Genomic DNA, 14,759 nt, shown 5'->3' with positions numbered 1-14,759 from the left:
AGATTTTAACTATATGAGTTTTGAGTTTTTAAATATGATTTCAATTGCTAATTTTTGTGTTCTAAATTACTCCATGTGTATATATATTTAACAAATTTATAATACCAACATATTAATAAATAAAAGTTATTGAGTTTCGACCGAACCCGTAACTCGGCTTCTGCCGCAGCACCAGGTTCATGTATACTTCCACATCAGAGACAGAGCTCATGGGTTCACCTTTACTACTGTGTCTTAAGCACCAGAGAATTTGTGGCCCCTCTACGAATAATTTAGGTGACCATTTTTTTTTTCAAAAAAAAAAAAGATTTTTTTGTTTTGATAAAAAGGAAAAAAAAGTTCTTTCTCAGTGATTGGTTTACATAATACTCTCTTCTTCTCATTTCATATAGTGGCGATTAACTGGGTACAAAGTTGAAGAAGAATTTTCTTTTTACACACACCAAAGATATACTTATGGTTTTAGAAATACCATATTATTATTTTTAATTAATATAAAGGTGTCAAAGAAAAAATGAGTATTAAAAGTTAAAAAGTTTTGTAAATATAGGATTACATCATTTATTTTGTGACCTATTAAATAAAAAATTAGCATATATACATGAACTATAAGATATATTGTTTAAAAGTAATTAAGTAGTGCGTCGATATTCTTCTTCACTTTTTGAATGAAACGTCATTTAGACATTAGATTAGAAAAATGGTTATTAATCTTTTCCCAAAATTCTTTTCTTAAAAAATTTCCACCACTTTTTCATCCCAATATTAGTTTATAGAATCTCATAAAATAAGACATAAAAGTAATTTATTTATATATATTATATAAATGTGTTAAAAAAATAAAAAATAAAGCCCACATTATTGCTTGCCTCTTCTCTTCCTTATCTTCTCTTGAAGCTCGCGCCCTCTTCACGAGCACTTCCTCTTACTACTCTCTGCTCTATCTCACAACTCCCAAACAACAAAAAAAATATTCAAAATTAAAAAAAAGAAACAAATCAGTCCCCAAAAATCTGATAGTTGATGCAAAAACCAAGCAGAAAAATCAGACCTTTTTCTTCATCAAACTCCTCCATTCATCATCCAGCTTTCTTGAAATCCAATTCCTTGTCAAAATCCAGCACTTGTCACAAACACCCAATAATCTGAAAAAAAAATCCCAAAAAAGAAAAAAGTAAAAAGAAAAACCCCATTAGAGAAAATCCCAAGAAAATGAAGAGAGATCGTGATAGAGAAAATTCCCAAGATGGTTCTTCTTCTAGTAAATCCAAGATTTTTGAAGAAGAACAACCAGATGCTGGAATGGATGAGCTTTTAGCTGTTTTAGGTTATAAAGTTAAATCTTCAGATCTGGCTGAAGTTGCACAACAACTTGAACAACTTGAGATGGCTATGTGTACAACATTAGAAGATGGAATTTCTCATCTTTCTACTGATACAGTTCATAAAAATCCTTCTGATCTTTCTGGTTGGGTACAAAGCATGTTATCTGAGCTCAATAATACTTCAGTTCCCTCTAATTTTGACATGATTGGTAGTATTGAAGAAAAAGATTTAGGTGAATCTTCTAGTAATATTGTTATCAATGAGCAAAACAGAATTATTTCTGATGATGATTTGAGAGCAATTCCAGGTGGAGCTGTGTTTGCAACAGAGAGTAATAAAAGACAGAGATCTTGTGTTCCACTAACAACAGATGCAACAACAAGGCCAGTTGTACTTGTAGATTCACAAGAAACTGGTGTTCGACTTGTGCACACATTAATGGCGTGTGCTGAAGCTGTCCAACAAGAGAATTTTAATGTAGCTGATGCGCTTGTTAGACACATTGGAATTCTTGCTGTTTCACAATCTGGTGCTATGAGAAAAGTTGCTACTTATTTTGCTGAAGCATTAGCTCGACGAATCTATAAAATTTACCCACAAGATTCAATTGAATCATCTTATACTGATGTGTTACAGATGCACTTTTACGAAACTTGTCCATATCTCAAATTTGCTCATTTCACTGCAAATCAAGCAATTCTTGAAGCTTTTACTAATTGCAATAAAGTCCATGTGATTGATTTCAGTTTAAAACAAGGTATGCAATGGCCAGCATTAATTCAAGCTTTAGCTTTACGTCCAGGTGGACCGCCAGCATTTAGGCTTACTGGAATTGGACCTCCACAGCCTGATAATACTGACGCTTTGCAACAAGTTGGGTGGAAGTTAGCGCAATTAGCTGAAACTATTGGGGTCGAATTTGAATTTCGAGGATTTGTAACAAACTCATTAGCTGATCTTGATGCTGAGATTCTTGATTTAAGGTCAAGTACTGAAACAGAAGTGGTGGCTGTTAATTCAGTTTTTGAGCTACATAGATTATTAGCAAGACCTGGGGCTGTAGAAAAAGTGTTGAATTCGATCAAACAAATGAACCCGAAAATCGTGACGATTNGGACAGGTTTAACGAGGCATTACATTATTATTCAACAATGTTTGATTCGTTAGAGAGTTCAGTATCAACATCATCCACTGGGTTGACTCAGCCGATTGTTAACAGTCAAGATTTGGTTATGTCTGAGGTGTATTTAGGGAGACAGATATGTAACGTGGTGGCTTGTGAAGGTGTGGACCGAGTTGAGCGACACGAGACGCTGAGTCAGTGGCGAGTTAGGATGAACTCGGCCGGGTTCAATCCGGTTCATCTCGGTTCGAATGCGTTTAAGCAGGCTAGTATGCTGTTGGCGTTGTTTGCGGGCGGCGATGGTTACAGAGTTGAAGAGAACGATGGGTGTCTTATGTTGGGTTGGCATACTCGGCCACTCATCGCCACCTCCGCGTGGGGGCTCAAGGCGGCTGTTGACGCCGAGTGGTAGTGAGTCAACTCAGTGAGGAAACTTAGTCAACTCGGGTACCCCACCCCCCTTTTCCCTCCCCTCACATGGTGAATTATCAGTGATGTTGATGAGCGTGGGTGGGTGGGTGGTGATTGTAATGTGAGGGACAATGAGAGAGACGTGCCCAAAAATGAGTCGAATCATGTCTTTTACCTTTTAACCTCTTTATAAACCAGCATTTTTTTTTTTTTTACTTTTTTACTTTTAACCACTTTATATTTTGTTGTATGTAGTAGTAGTATTTATTGTTTTTCTTTTCTTTTTTGCCTTTTGTGGGTCTGGTTAGATTTCCCCCTTTTTACTTGGCCGCAATAAAAAGGCAAGAGCATGATGTGTTGGGGAGACCTTTGATATAATTTCGCTGATTCGATTGTCATATTTTAGTTAGTGAAATTCACTATTCTTGATAAAACAATAAAAGAAGAAGAATGGTATTGTAAAGAAAAAAGAGAGGAAATTCTTATTGAATTGAGATGAATTATAATGGAATAGAACCCTCTATTTTATAGGGAGAGAGTGACTTAGCGATCAAGTAATAAACCCTAAAATCTCTCTAAATATAGACATTCATCATAAATAAAATTCTATTTATAACACTCCCCTTGAATGTCTATTCAACAGATAATGTGCCTTGTTAAATCCTTAACTAAAAGAAAACCCAATGGGAAAAAAATTCTAGAAAAGGAAAAAGAGTACACATATCTAATAATACGCCTTTTGGTTGCCTCGTTAAAAACCTTGCAAGAAAAATCCAGTGGGACAAAACCTTGTAAGGGAAAAAGAGTGCAACGCGCATTAACTCCCCCTGATGAGAGCATCAATTCACATCCTTGAGCCTTCGCATCCCAATCATGTATACTAGCTTCTTAAAGGTTGACGTCGGTAGAGACTTGGTGAACAAATCAGCCATATTATCACTTGAACGAATTTGTTGCACATTAATATCAACATTTTTTTGAAGATCATGAGTGAAAAATAACTTTGATGAAATGTGCTTTGTCCTATATCCTTTTATGAATCCTCCCTTCAATTGGGCTATGCATGCTGCATTGTCTTCATACAAAATTGTGGGTAGTTTGTCACACTTCAAATCACATTTGTCTCGAATAAGATGTATTATAGACCTCAACCACATACATTCTCGACTTGTTTCATGAATAGCAATTATCTCAGTATGATTAGATGAAATAGCCACGATTGATTGCTTTGTCGATCGCCAAGATATGGCAGTGCCTCCACAGGTAAACACATAACCTGTTTGAGATCAAGCCTTGTGTGGGTCGGATAAATATCCAGCATCGGCATAACCAACAAGATCAGGACTGTAATTATTGCCATAAAATAAGCCCATATCGGTAGTCCCTTTTAGATACCACAATATGTGTTTGATTCCATTCCAATGTCTCCTTGTGGGAGCAGAGCTATATCTTGCTAAGACATTAACTGAAAAGGTTATGTCAGGCCTTGTAGTGTTAGCAAGATACATTAGTGCACCAATTGCACTAAGATATGGTACTTTAGGACCAAGTAGCTTTTCATTCTTTTCTTAAGGTCGGAATGGATCCTTATTCACATCAAGTGATCGAACAACCATCGGAGTACTTAATGGATGTGCTCCATCCATGTAAAACCATTTCAATACCTTTTTTACGTAGGCAGATTGATGAATAAAAATTCCGTTTGCCAAATGTTCAATTTGCAAACCTAGACATAATTTTGTCTATCCGAGATCTTTCATCTCGAATTCCTTATTTAAATAATCAATTGCCTTTTGGAGTTCTATAGGAGTTCCAACAAGGTTTATGTCATCAACATATACGGCAAGTACAACAAATTCCGATGTTGTTTTCTTTATGAAAACGCATGGGCAAATGGCATCATTTATATAGCCTTCCTTTAATTAAATACTCACTAAGACGATTATACCACATTTGCCCTGATTGCTTTAGACCATACAAAGATCTTTGTAATTTGATTGAAAATATTTCCAGGAACTATGAATTACGTACGTTGGGCATTTTAAATCCCTCGGGAATTTTCATGTATATCTCATTATCAAGTGAGCCATAAAGGTAGGCGGTAACCACATCCATTAAATGCATGTCAAGCTTTTCATAGACAGCAAAACTAATGAGATAACGAAACGTTATAGCATCCAAAACGGGTAAATATGTCTTTTCATAATCGACACCAGGCCTTTGTGAAAATCCTTGTGCAACAAGGCGTGCCTTATATCTTTGTACCTCATTTTTCTCATTCCTCTTGCGTACAAAGACCCATTTATAGCCAACGGGTTTAACACCATTAGGTGTTTGGAAATTCAACTCTGATTGGATTGCTTCTTGCCCTTTTGGCCAATCAAGTCTTTGTCGATATTCTCCAACAGATTGAGGTTCAAGATCCTCACTATCTTGCATAATGCTATATCCAACATTATATGCAAAGACATAATCCACCACTATATCCAATCGATACAAATTTGACTCAATATCGATTAGATTTATTGATAGTTCCTTATTTTATTGAGTCTCAGGCTCAGTGATTTCCTCATGAATCTCAGAATTTATTAAATCGTGGATTTCTTCATGAGATTCTTTTGTAGTGTCATTTTTATCATTTAATTTCCTTTTTCTAGGATTTCGATCTTTGGAACCCAATGGTCTGCCACGTTTCAGGCATGCTTTTGACTCATTAGCTATAACACTAGAAGATTGTCCAATAGGGACATCAATACAGATTGGAACATTCTCTGCAGAGATATGTGATTTTGTTATCCTTTTCATATCCGTAAATGCATCTGACATTTGATTTGCTATTCTCTGTAAATGAATAATCTTTTGCGCCTCTTTTTCGCAAATAGAGGCACGTGGATCAAGATGAGACAATGATGGATTTTTGTACAAAATTTCCCGTTTGGTTTCACCATTTTCTCCCCCTAATTTTGGAAAAAGTGTCTCATCGAATCGACAGTCTGCAAATCGTGCAGTGAACAAATTTCCCGTTAATGTTTCGAGGTAGCGAATAATGGAGGGCGATTCAAACCCAACATATATTCCTAACCTTCTTTGGGGACCCATTTTGGTGCGATATGGCGGTGCTGCAGGCACATATACTGCGCATCCAAAAATTCTTAAATGGGATATATTAGGTTCATGACCTAAAACTAATTGCAACGGGAATATTTATGATAATTTGTCGGTCTGAGACGAACTAGCATTGTTGCATGCAAAATGGCGTGACCCCAAATAGAAGTGGGCAGCCTCGTTTTCATGAGTAACGGTCTTGCTATCAATTGCAAACGTTTAATTAAAGACTCTGCAAAACCGTTTTGAGTGTGAACATGAGCTATAGGATGTTCCACTGTTATCCCAATTGATAAGCAATAATCATTAAATGCTTGGGATGAAAACTCAGCAGCATTATCAAGTCTAATAGACTTAATTGGATTATCGGGAAATTGCGCCCGTAATCGAATTATTTGTGCCATTAATTTTGCAAATGCGAGGTTGCGAGATGACAATAGGCACACATGAGACCATCTAGAAGATGCGTCTATTAAGACCATAAAATATCTAAACGACCCACTAGGTGGGTGAATAGGTCCACAAATGTCCCCTTGTATACGTTCTAAAAACGCAGGGGACTCAATCCCTACCTTTGTTGGTGATGGTCTTATAATTAACTTGCCTTGATAACAAGAAGTGCAAGAAAATTCATACTAAAAGAATCTTTAAATTCTTTAATGGATGCCCATTTGAGTTTTCTATAATTCGTCTCATCATAATTGATCCAGGGTGTCCCAATCGATCATGCCAAAGTACAAAAGTATTGGAATCAGTAACCTTTTGGTTTACGGTAGAATGTGCCTCAATTGCACTAATTCTTGTCCAATACAGGCCGCAAGATAAAGATGGGAACTTCTCAATAATCCTCTTTTGGCCAGAGACATTCTTGGTAATGATGAGATATTCAAGATTATTCTCATCTATTGTCTCAATATGATATCCATTTCGGCGGATATCTTTAAAACTCAACAAGTTCCTCTTAGACTTGGAGGAGAACATTGGATTCTCTACGATAAGTATTGTTCCCTTAGGCAGAGCTATAGTAGCTCTTCCAGAGCCTTCAATTAATTTACTACTACCAGAAATTGTAGTAACATCTGCCTTACACATACTTAAATGAGAGAAATATTTCTTCTCTTTGAATATTGTACGTGTCGTACATGAATCAATTAAACAAATATTTTTACAATTGAACTTTGACCCAAGTTTGCTTTGTAAGGAATCCATATTTGCTTAATCTTTTCAAAAGCTTCTTGAGACGGTAGAGTCTCGTGCTGATAACGTGTTACTATAAAACAATAAAAGAAATTGCAGAGAAAAAGAGAGAGGAAATTCGTATTGAATTGGAATGAATTACAATGAAATAATAAAATTCTATTTATAACACTATTTATGTTGATTAAAATAAATAACAAAATACTTTGTTGATAAACACATGGCCTTATCTTCCACCAGATCACCAGCATATACTGAATAATTCTGAAACTTAAATTATAATTGGCAAGAAGTGTAGCGAGCACCACTACTAACACAGGATATCCCCACCAAATGCATAATTGGTGAATAAATAAAATTAAACTATTAACGGCCTTTGATTAAATTAATCTATATTAGACGAGTAAATTAATGCATGAGTGGTGTGCTTTGATGGAAATATATTTATTATCTTGTTTATGTACCAAATTGACATGATTGGTAAGATCACTTTGAAAATAATAAGTTGACCCACAATAAAATGGAATTGATAGCGATTTAAATGATTAATAATTATTAATTCTTTTTATCTTGGTCCATTTTTTGTTAATTTCGTTATGACACCCATTAATTATGAGTGGAACATCTACAAATTACTCATTAATTTAGACTACGATCTGACGAACATTCAATTTTCAAAAATAGAGGATTCCATCAGAACGTCATTTTCCATGCACTACTTGAAAACATTAGCGACTAATAGAGAGAGCAACTCGGTGCATAAGATATTCCGTATTTACTTCGGGTATGATCGTATGGGAAATGACCGCATCCAAGAGGTGCGATGTAGATAACCTACCCTAATACACGGAGACAAACTTTAATGTTGCTCCAAGGCTCACTTGAGCGACTAATTAAATCCTCAAAAAGAAAATATAAAGGAGCTTTTCCTAAGGTCTAAATTAATCAATTTTTCTTTTTCTCTTTCTATTTTCTCTCTATCCCTTTCATTTTGAAGCTTTAATTGAAATTTCACTAGCAAAATTTTTATTAGTTTTTGTAACAGATTTACAATTAGAGTACAGTCTTGTTTGAAATATTTCATCATTAATTCATAGCCAAATGCTAAGGGAAAAGAATTAGTATATCATAAATTGCTAGGTAGAGTAGGATCTAGTGAGTATTTTGGGCGAAAATAGCCATAACAAAAAGAAAAGTTTTTGGTTTCAGTAACGAAAAGAGATAATAGGTACTCGATATAATAGTTAAGGAACCCATAAGTTGATCTGAATATCATCGTTATCAAAGAAAAAAAAAACTTATGTGCTCATGGTCCGTCGGCAAGGCGAACAGTAAAAAGTAAAATAAATTATAAGGTGAAATAGAACCAAATAATTGAACTAATTATTAGGCGTGGTAAATGTTTAAACATATGCTCTATATATTTATATACTTTTACTTGTTAACCGTCAATCTTTTTTTCTATTTTTAGAAAGGTTATATAATCCAAAGGGTACTACTACCAAACCTTATCGTCATCACTATTCCAAAAAGTCTGAGGGGGGAAATCGTCATTGTTTGTTGTTAAGGCCAACAAAAATATCATATGCATGGAGGTCACAACTGTTTTTATACCCTATTTTGCTCAAGTAGAACCAGAATTTCAACTTTACGGGTTTTGAATTTTAAAAGGACGACTTCAAGTATTAATAACTGGATTTTAAATATAAAATTTAGCCATATTTAATGAACTTTTAATATAAAATATACATTATAAACAAAAATTATTGGGTTCGTCCGAACCCGTAGACAGAGCTACTGACTCCGCCCCTACCATTTTGGGATGAGTACATAAACGAGCCTAATGGGAAAACTGAAAAGTGTAAAAACTTACTCGTATACGGTATTATGCTACATCATATCAAAGTATCACGATTAAATGAGTTAATGCGATAACAATATTAAATGATTATAGTTAAGTAAGAAAAATGTATGTGTGAATATGTGTCATGTATCTAATATTCCATTAGTTATGAATTTACATATTAGAATTTATTTTTTTGGGTGTATTTTTATGTATTTATTAGATCACACGAAGGGAAAATTTAAAAAGATCAACAATTTCACGGAATCAATGTGGATATAAATTAACAGTACCTAATAGAATGGAAACAAAGAATCCATATAAGTAAAAATAAAAAGAGCAATTTGGTATGCTAAGCTCCTGTAATATGTTGGAGGGAAATAGTCAGAGACGGAGCCAGGATTTTAAGTTTATGGGTTCGCGATTTTAATCGTTAAAAGTTACTGGATTCTAAATTAATCATTTATATGTGGATATAAATTAACAGTACCTAATAGAATGGAAACAAAGAATTCAATGCATTTTGTAAGACAAACACAGGGTTCGAATCAAACTCACTGCGTTCGACCTAACCCGGTTCCAACACTCTACCTCCACCACTGGAAATAGTCAAATTATACTAGATTTATTGTATACAATCTTACTTTAATTTTTTATGCAAAATTGTTTCCACAATTAATAATACATATTACTCGGGACAAATGCTTAGTTAATTTTTGTGGAAGTTATATTAGGTATGACTATCAAATGTGTGACATCTAGACCCTCTAATTTGATTTAAAGGATAAATAATTTAGAATATTAAAATGATATAGATTCGTATAGGTTGAACAGTTAGAAATAATTTACTATATAACTGATCTCGACTAAATTTATAACTGAAATTTAGTTGAATTATTGATTTTATTAACTTAATTTTCTACTCCTAGGAAATTCAAAAATAAGTTTTTTTTTTTACCACTAAAGGATGTGGAGCAGCGGATCTTCCCTTAATTAGAGATCTCAGATTCGGGCCCTGAGTATGAAAAAATCGGTTGTAGTGAGCGTTTCCCCTCGAATGGGGCCTACACAATGCAAATTCAAAAATAGCCGGGCTTCAATGTAGATACCGGAGGTTGGGTGAAAAAACAAAAGAATAACTTTTTTTTTTCGTTTTTTTATTTGTTAAAACAAGTGTGTAAAGAGTGAGTGTCATGTCACAATGTCCAATCAATTTATACGCATAATCTAAAAGCAGATTTTGATAATAACAAATGGGCCATGAAAATAGGGCCCAATTGGTTAAGGCCCTTTCACCTATCGGCCTGCAGTCTGTATGACAAGACCTCCCTTGTCAGAATCATTTTTCCAATTGCAACAAAATATGGGATTAATTGGTTCGATGTGATTCCATTTGGGATTAATTGTTCTCCATTTTTTGGGCATGCAATCTTCTTTTTGGGTATGGATTGATTGTATCTTAAAATAATCATTTTCGATCCTCCAAAAATAATGTATTGAATGCTTAACAAATAATGTATATTGGAGGATCCGATATGGATACGTAAATATTTTTTGAAGATTCGAGCTACCTGAATAATCACTCAAATTTCAACTCAAGTTTTTTCTCTCATAAACTTTTCCGACAGGAATATCTAAAACCCTATATATGTTGGTTATTTACATCAAATTAATGATAAGAGATATGATGTGACGACCCAAAGGGTCATCACCTGTTTCCTCATTCATTCTGTGCTTTCGAGGCCTTGAAAACCTCATTTTTACTTGTCTCGATTTGCGTGCGCAGTCCAGGCGCGTAGCCGGAAAGCTTTTATGTTGAAATATGTGAATTCTGTGAAAAATTTGAAGAATTTTGATATTAATATGTTTAAGGTTGACTTTAGTCAACATTTTTGGAAAACGGACCCGGACCCGGACCCGAAATTGGACGGTCCCGGAAGGTCCGTAGAAAAATATGGGACTCGAGCATGTGCCCGGAGTCGAATTCCGAGGTCTAGAGCCCGAGAAATGAATTTTTCTGTGAAATTGTTTTTCTGAAATTATTAAGGAAAATGGAAATGAAAATTGATTAAAAGACTGTGGTATCGGGCTCGTATTTTGGTTCCGACGCCCGGTACAAGTCTTAAATATGTGTTAAGCGCTTTCTGTAAAGTTTGGTCGAAATCGGACGTCGTTTGACGTGTTTCGGACCTAAATATCTAAAGTTTGAAGTTTATGAAGTTTGAAAGGAAAATGATGATTTTGCGGCTTGATCCAATGATTTTGAGGTTATTTTGGCAATTTGATCGCTCGAGTAAGTTCGTAAGATGTTATTGAGTTAGGGTGTGTGATTGGTTAGGAGCCCCGAGGGCTCGGGAGTGTTTTCGGAGGTGTTCGGGGTGGTTTTGGACTTAGGATGATATTGGATTTTTTGCAATTTTTACACAGGGATTTCCTTCTTCGCGATCGCGCTCTTCCCCACGCGATCGCATAGCACTGAGTCGTCTTCCTTCGCGATCGCGTCTTGAACCACGCGATCGCGTAAGCCAAATCCTTGGACCCCCAGTAGTTCTTCTACGCGATCGCGTAACCCTCCACGCGATCGCGATGACCAGTCAGTGGTACCCTTCGCGATCGCATCCCTATTTCCGTGATCGCGTAGGGCAATTTTGCCCAGCGAATTTTTTTAATAGAACAGAAACAGTAGCTACGGGTTTTATCACAAAAATACACGAGCTCTTCTTCTCACAGCCCCTAGGCGACTTGTAGAGCGATTCTTCACCAAATATCCTTGGGTAAGTATTATCTAACTTGTTTCCTTCAATTTCCTTCATTAATTAGTGAATTCCTAGCCCTAAAAACATGAAATCAAGGTAGAAATTATGGGTTTTGGGTAGAGTTAGGGTTTTGAGAATTTTGGGTGATTCAACCTCAATTTGGGGTCGAATCTTAAAATAAATTGTATATTTGCACTCGTGGGGTTATGAGTGATCGGGTTTTGGTCCGAGCCTCGAGTTTGGACCATGTGGGCCCGGTGTCTAATTTTGGTATTTTTGGAAGAATGCTAGAAAATTCATATCTAGGCTATGGGATGTTGCCATTGAGTCTTTATTGATATTGTTGAATTAATTATGCCTAGATATCAATGTATTGGAGGTGGAATCACGAGGTAAAGCGATAGTTGAGGATTAAGTGAATTTCAAGGCTTTGAGGTAAGTGTTTGGTTTAACCCTAGCTTGAGGGAATAGGAGTTGAGTCTTGTTGCTAATTGCTATGTGATCGAGTACGATGTATAGGCATGGTGACGAGTATCTATACATTGGTGTCTAGCATGACCGTGAGTCTTTATAATGTGATTATCTTGACTTGGTTGTGTACTCCGTGTTTATTGGAGGATTTCTATTTGTTGTGAATAACATGTGAACGGTAATATGATCACTTGATTGAGCATTGGCTCGAATTGTGATACGAATATTGAAAGTATACGAAATGACTTGATTCTTTGGAGCGTTGGTTCAAAATAGTAAAGTGAATTAAAAGATAAGAAAAGTAAGAAAAAGAAAGCGTTGTTGATTATTCCCTTGCCGGGACGTCTGGTTGAACTTGTTGGGTTCTTTCCCTTGCCGGAATGTTTGTCAAATATTTGCTTATTTTATGCCTTTAGTTGTGACTGTTGTTTGGGGAGTCAGACCGTTAAATGATATTGAGGATCGGGTTGCACGCCGCAGCAACAATATGTGAGGATCGGGTTGCACGCCGCAATAATAATATGTGAGGATCGGGTTGCGCGCCGCAACAATGATACATGATAAATGATATGGGTCGGGTTGCACGCCGCAACAATGATATTGTGGAACGGGTTGCACGCCGCAACAATGGTAATTAAGGGCCGGGTTGCACGCCGCAACAGTTATTGATACAAATGTGCCCATTGTTGGTATTAGATTCTTGCTCGCTGTAAATTCTAAGTTGCTTTAGTTTGTTACTCTGGATTATTGTTTTTCTTGTAACTCCCCATAGCACGTTTCCCCTCCCATGTTGGTAATTGCTTTGTCTTCGATTTCCGCCGTATATCTATAATTGCACAGGTTTATGTGGTGTCCAGTCTAGCCTCGTCACTACTTCGCCGGGGTTAGGCTAGACACTTACCAGCACATGGGGTCAGTTGTGCTGATGCTACACTTCTGTGCATTTTTGCACAGGTCCAGGATTTGAGGAACAGCAGCAGCAATAGTTCGGAAGCAGGCGATTCATATTCACGAGACTGAGGTAGCCTTGCAGGCGTCCGCAGGCCCGGCGTCTCTTCTTGTTGTTTTCTTTTAGACTATTGCCTCCTTGTTTCGAGACAGACAGCTGTTATATTTCTTTCAGACCTTTGTATTTAGTTTATTCTTAGTGGTTCGTGAGTAATGTGATACCAAATCTTGGGTAGAGGTTGTTTTTGACTATTCCGCATTTTAAATTCATCATTTTAAGACAGACTTCCGCTATTGTTCTTATTAGACTTTATGTGATATATTGATGTTATAAACTGTTAAAGATAATTGCTAGTGATGGAAAGGTATTTAAGTTGGCTTGCCTAGCTACCACGAGTAGGCGCCATCACGACTTTGATGGTGGAAAATCCGGGTCGTGACATATGACCTTAAAATATATTCTTATTATTTAATCATAATCAATTGATATACATTTACACCTTAATATATCACTTATTTATGAAGCGATAAGAAAAAAAAAATGAACTGGTTGAATTATGATCCTTTGGTACTGGATTGTCTTCTTGGGGGGTCTGTCAAGTATTGGTTGGACATAGAGATTCTTTACTTTATCCTTTTTCAGTGATCACCCTTGAATGGAAAAAAAGGAAAAAAGATTAAAAAAAAGAAAGTTATTATTCTAATTTCAGTTATTTATTTTGCAAACTCGTGCTTTTGTGCAAGTAAACGTTTTGTTTTCTAGGTACAAAACCATCAAGTGAATAGATTCGTCGAGAAATTCAGAGCCATAGTCATAAGACTCAAAGATTAATAATTATTTGGGATCTTGAGAAGCAAATGTTGTTTAATTCGATAAGCTTTAATGCAGCAAAATATCGTATTCACTAGGTGCAATAGACAATATGTTTGGGGTATTAATATACAAAACAAACCTATGATACTAATGTTGGGTTTTGGATGTGTTTAATTAATATATTAAATACTTAAAAGAGGGTGAATGGGAAATGGAGGGAAATAAAATTTTTTAGTGAAATTTTAAGTTCCCCCCTTGGCAAATGGGCATTGTCCCATATTGGAAGAGGAAGAGGTTTTTTATGGGTATATAAGCAATTGCTCTTCTTCTAGCTCTTAAAGAGTTGAGAAGAAGGCAAGCCTCGCGCCGTCGTCGTCGTCGCTCGCTCGGCTTCGGCTTCGGCTTCGGATTTTGGACCAAATTTATTTGTTAGTAGTAAAATATTAACAGAAATGTTATTAAATATTTGTTTTAATAACAAAATATTAATATTAAATATTAATATTAAATCCAATCCGTTTTTCTGTTTTGGTAACAGAAAAGTAACTACCCTCTTCAATTTTCCCTCTTTATTTTCCCTCTTTATTATTGAGTAAATGGCCATTTATGTAATGGCATTTATGCTGTGGGCGTTTTGCATAAACAGCCATTCTGAAGAGTTGCACCCTCTTCAGATTTCAGCCTAACTTTGGCTATAAATACAACACTATTCTGCTCAGAATTTCACTACGATTTTCTGAGTTTCTTCTCCTTCTTCTGCATACT

General features: G+C 35.8%; 1 pseudogene across 1 annotated transcript; it reads left to right on the top strand.

The window, feature by feature from the left end:
- Positions 1 to 843: 843 nt before the first annotated feature.
- Positions 844 to 3,213, top strand: LOC109220982 (annotated as a pseudogene). The gene has a single exon (XR_002067183.1). The product of XR_002067183.1 is annotated as a DELLA protein GAI-like (transcript).
- Positions 3,214 to 14,759: the final 11,546 nt, after the last annotated feature.

Source organism: Nicotiana attenuata, unplaced genomic scaffold (assembly GCF_001879085.1).
Source record: "Nicotiana attenuata strain UT unplaced genomic scaffold, NIATTr2, whole genome shotgun sequence".
In the NCBI taxonomy this organism is placed as follows: Eukaryota; Viridiplantae; Streptophyta; class Magnoliopsida; order Solanales; family Solanaceae; genus Nicotiana; species Nicotiana attenuata.
This window is presented reverse-complemented; position numbering and strand designations above follow the sequence as displayed.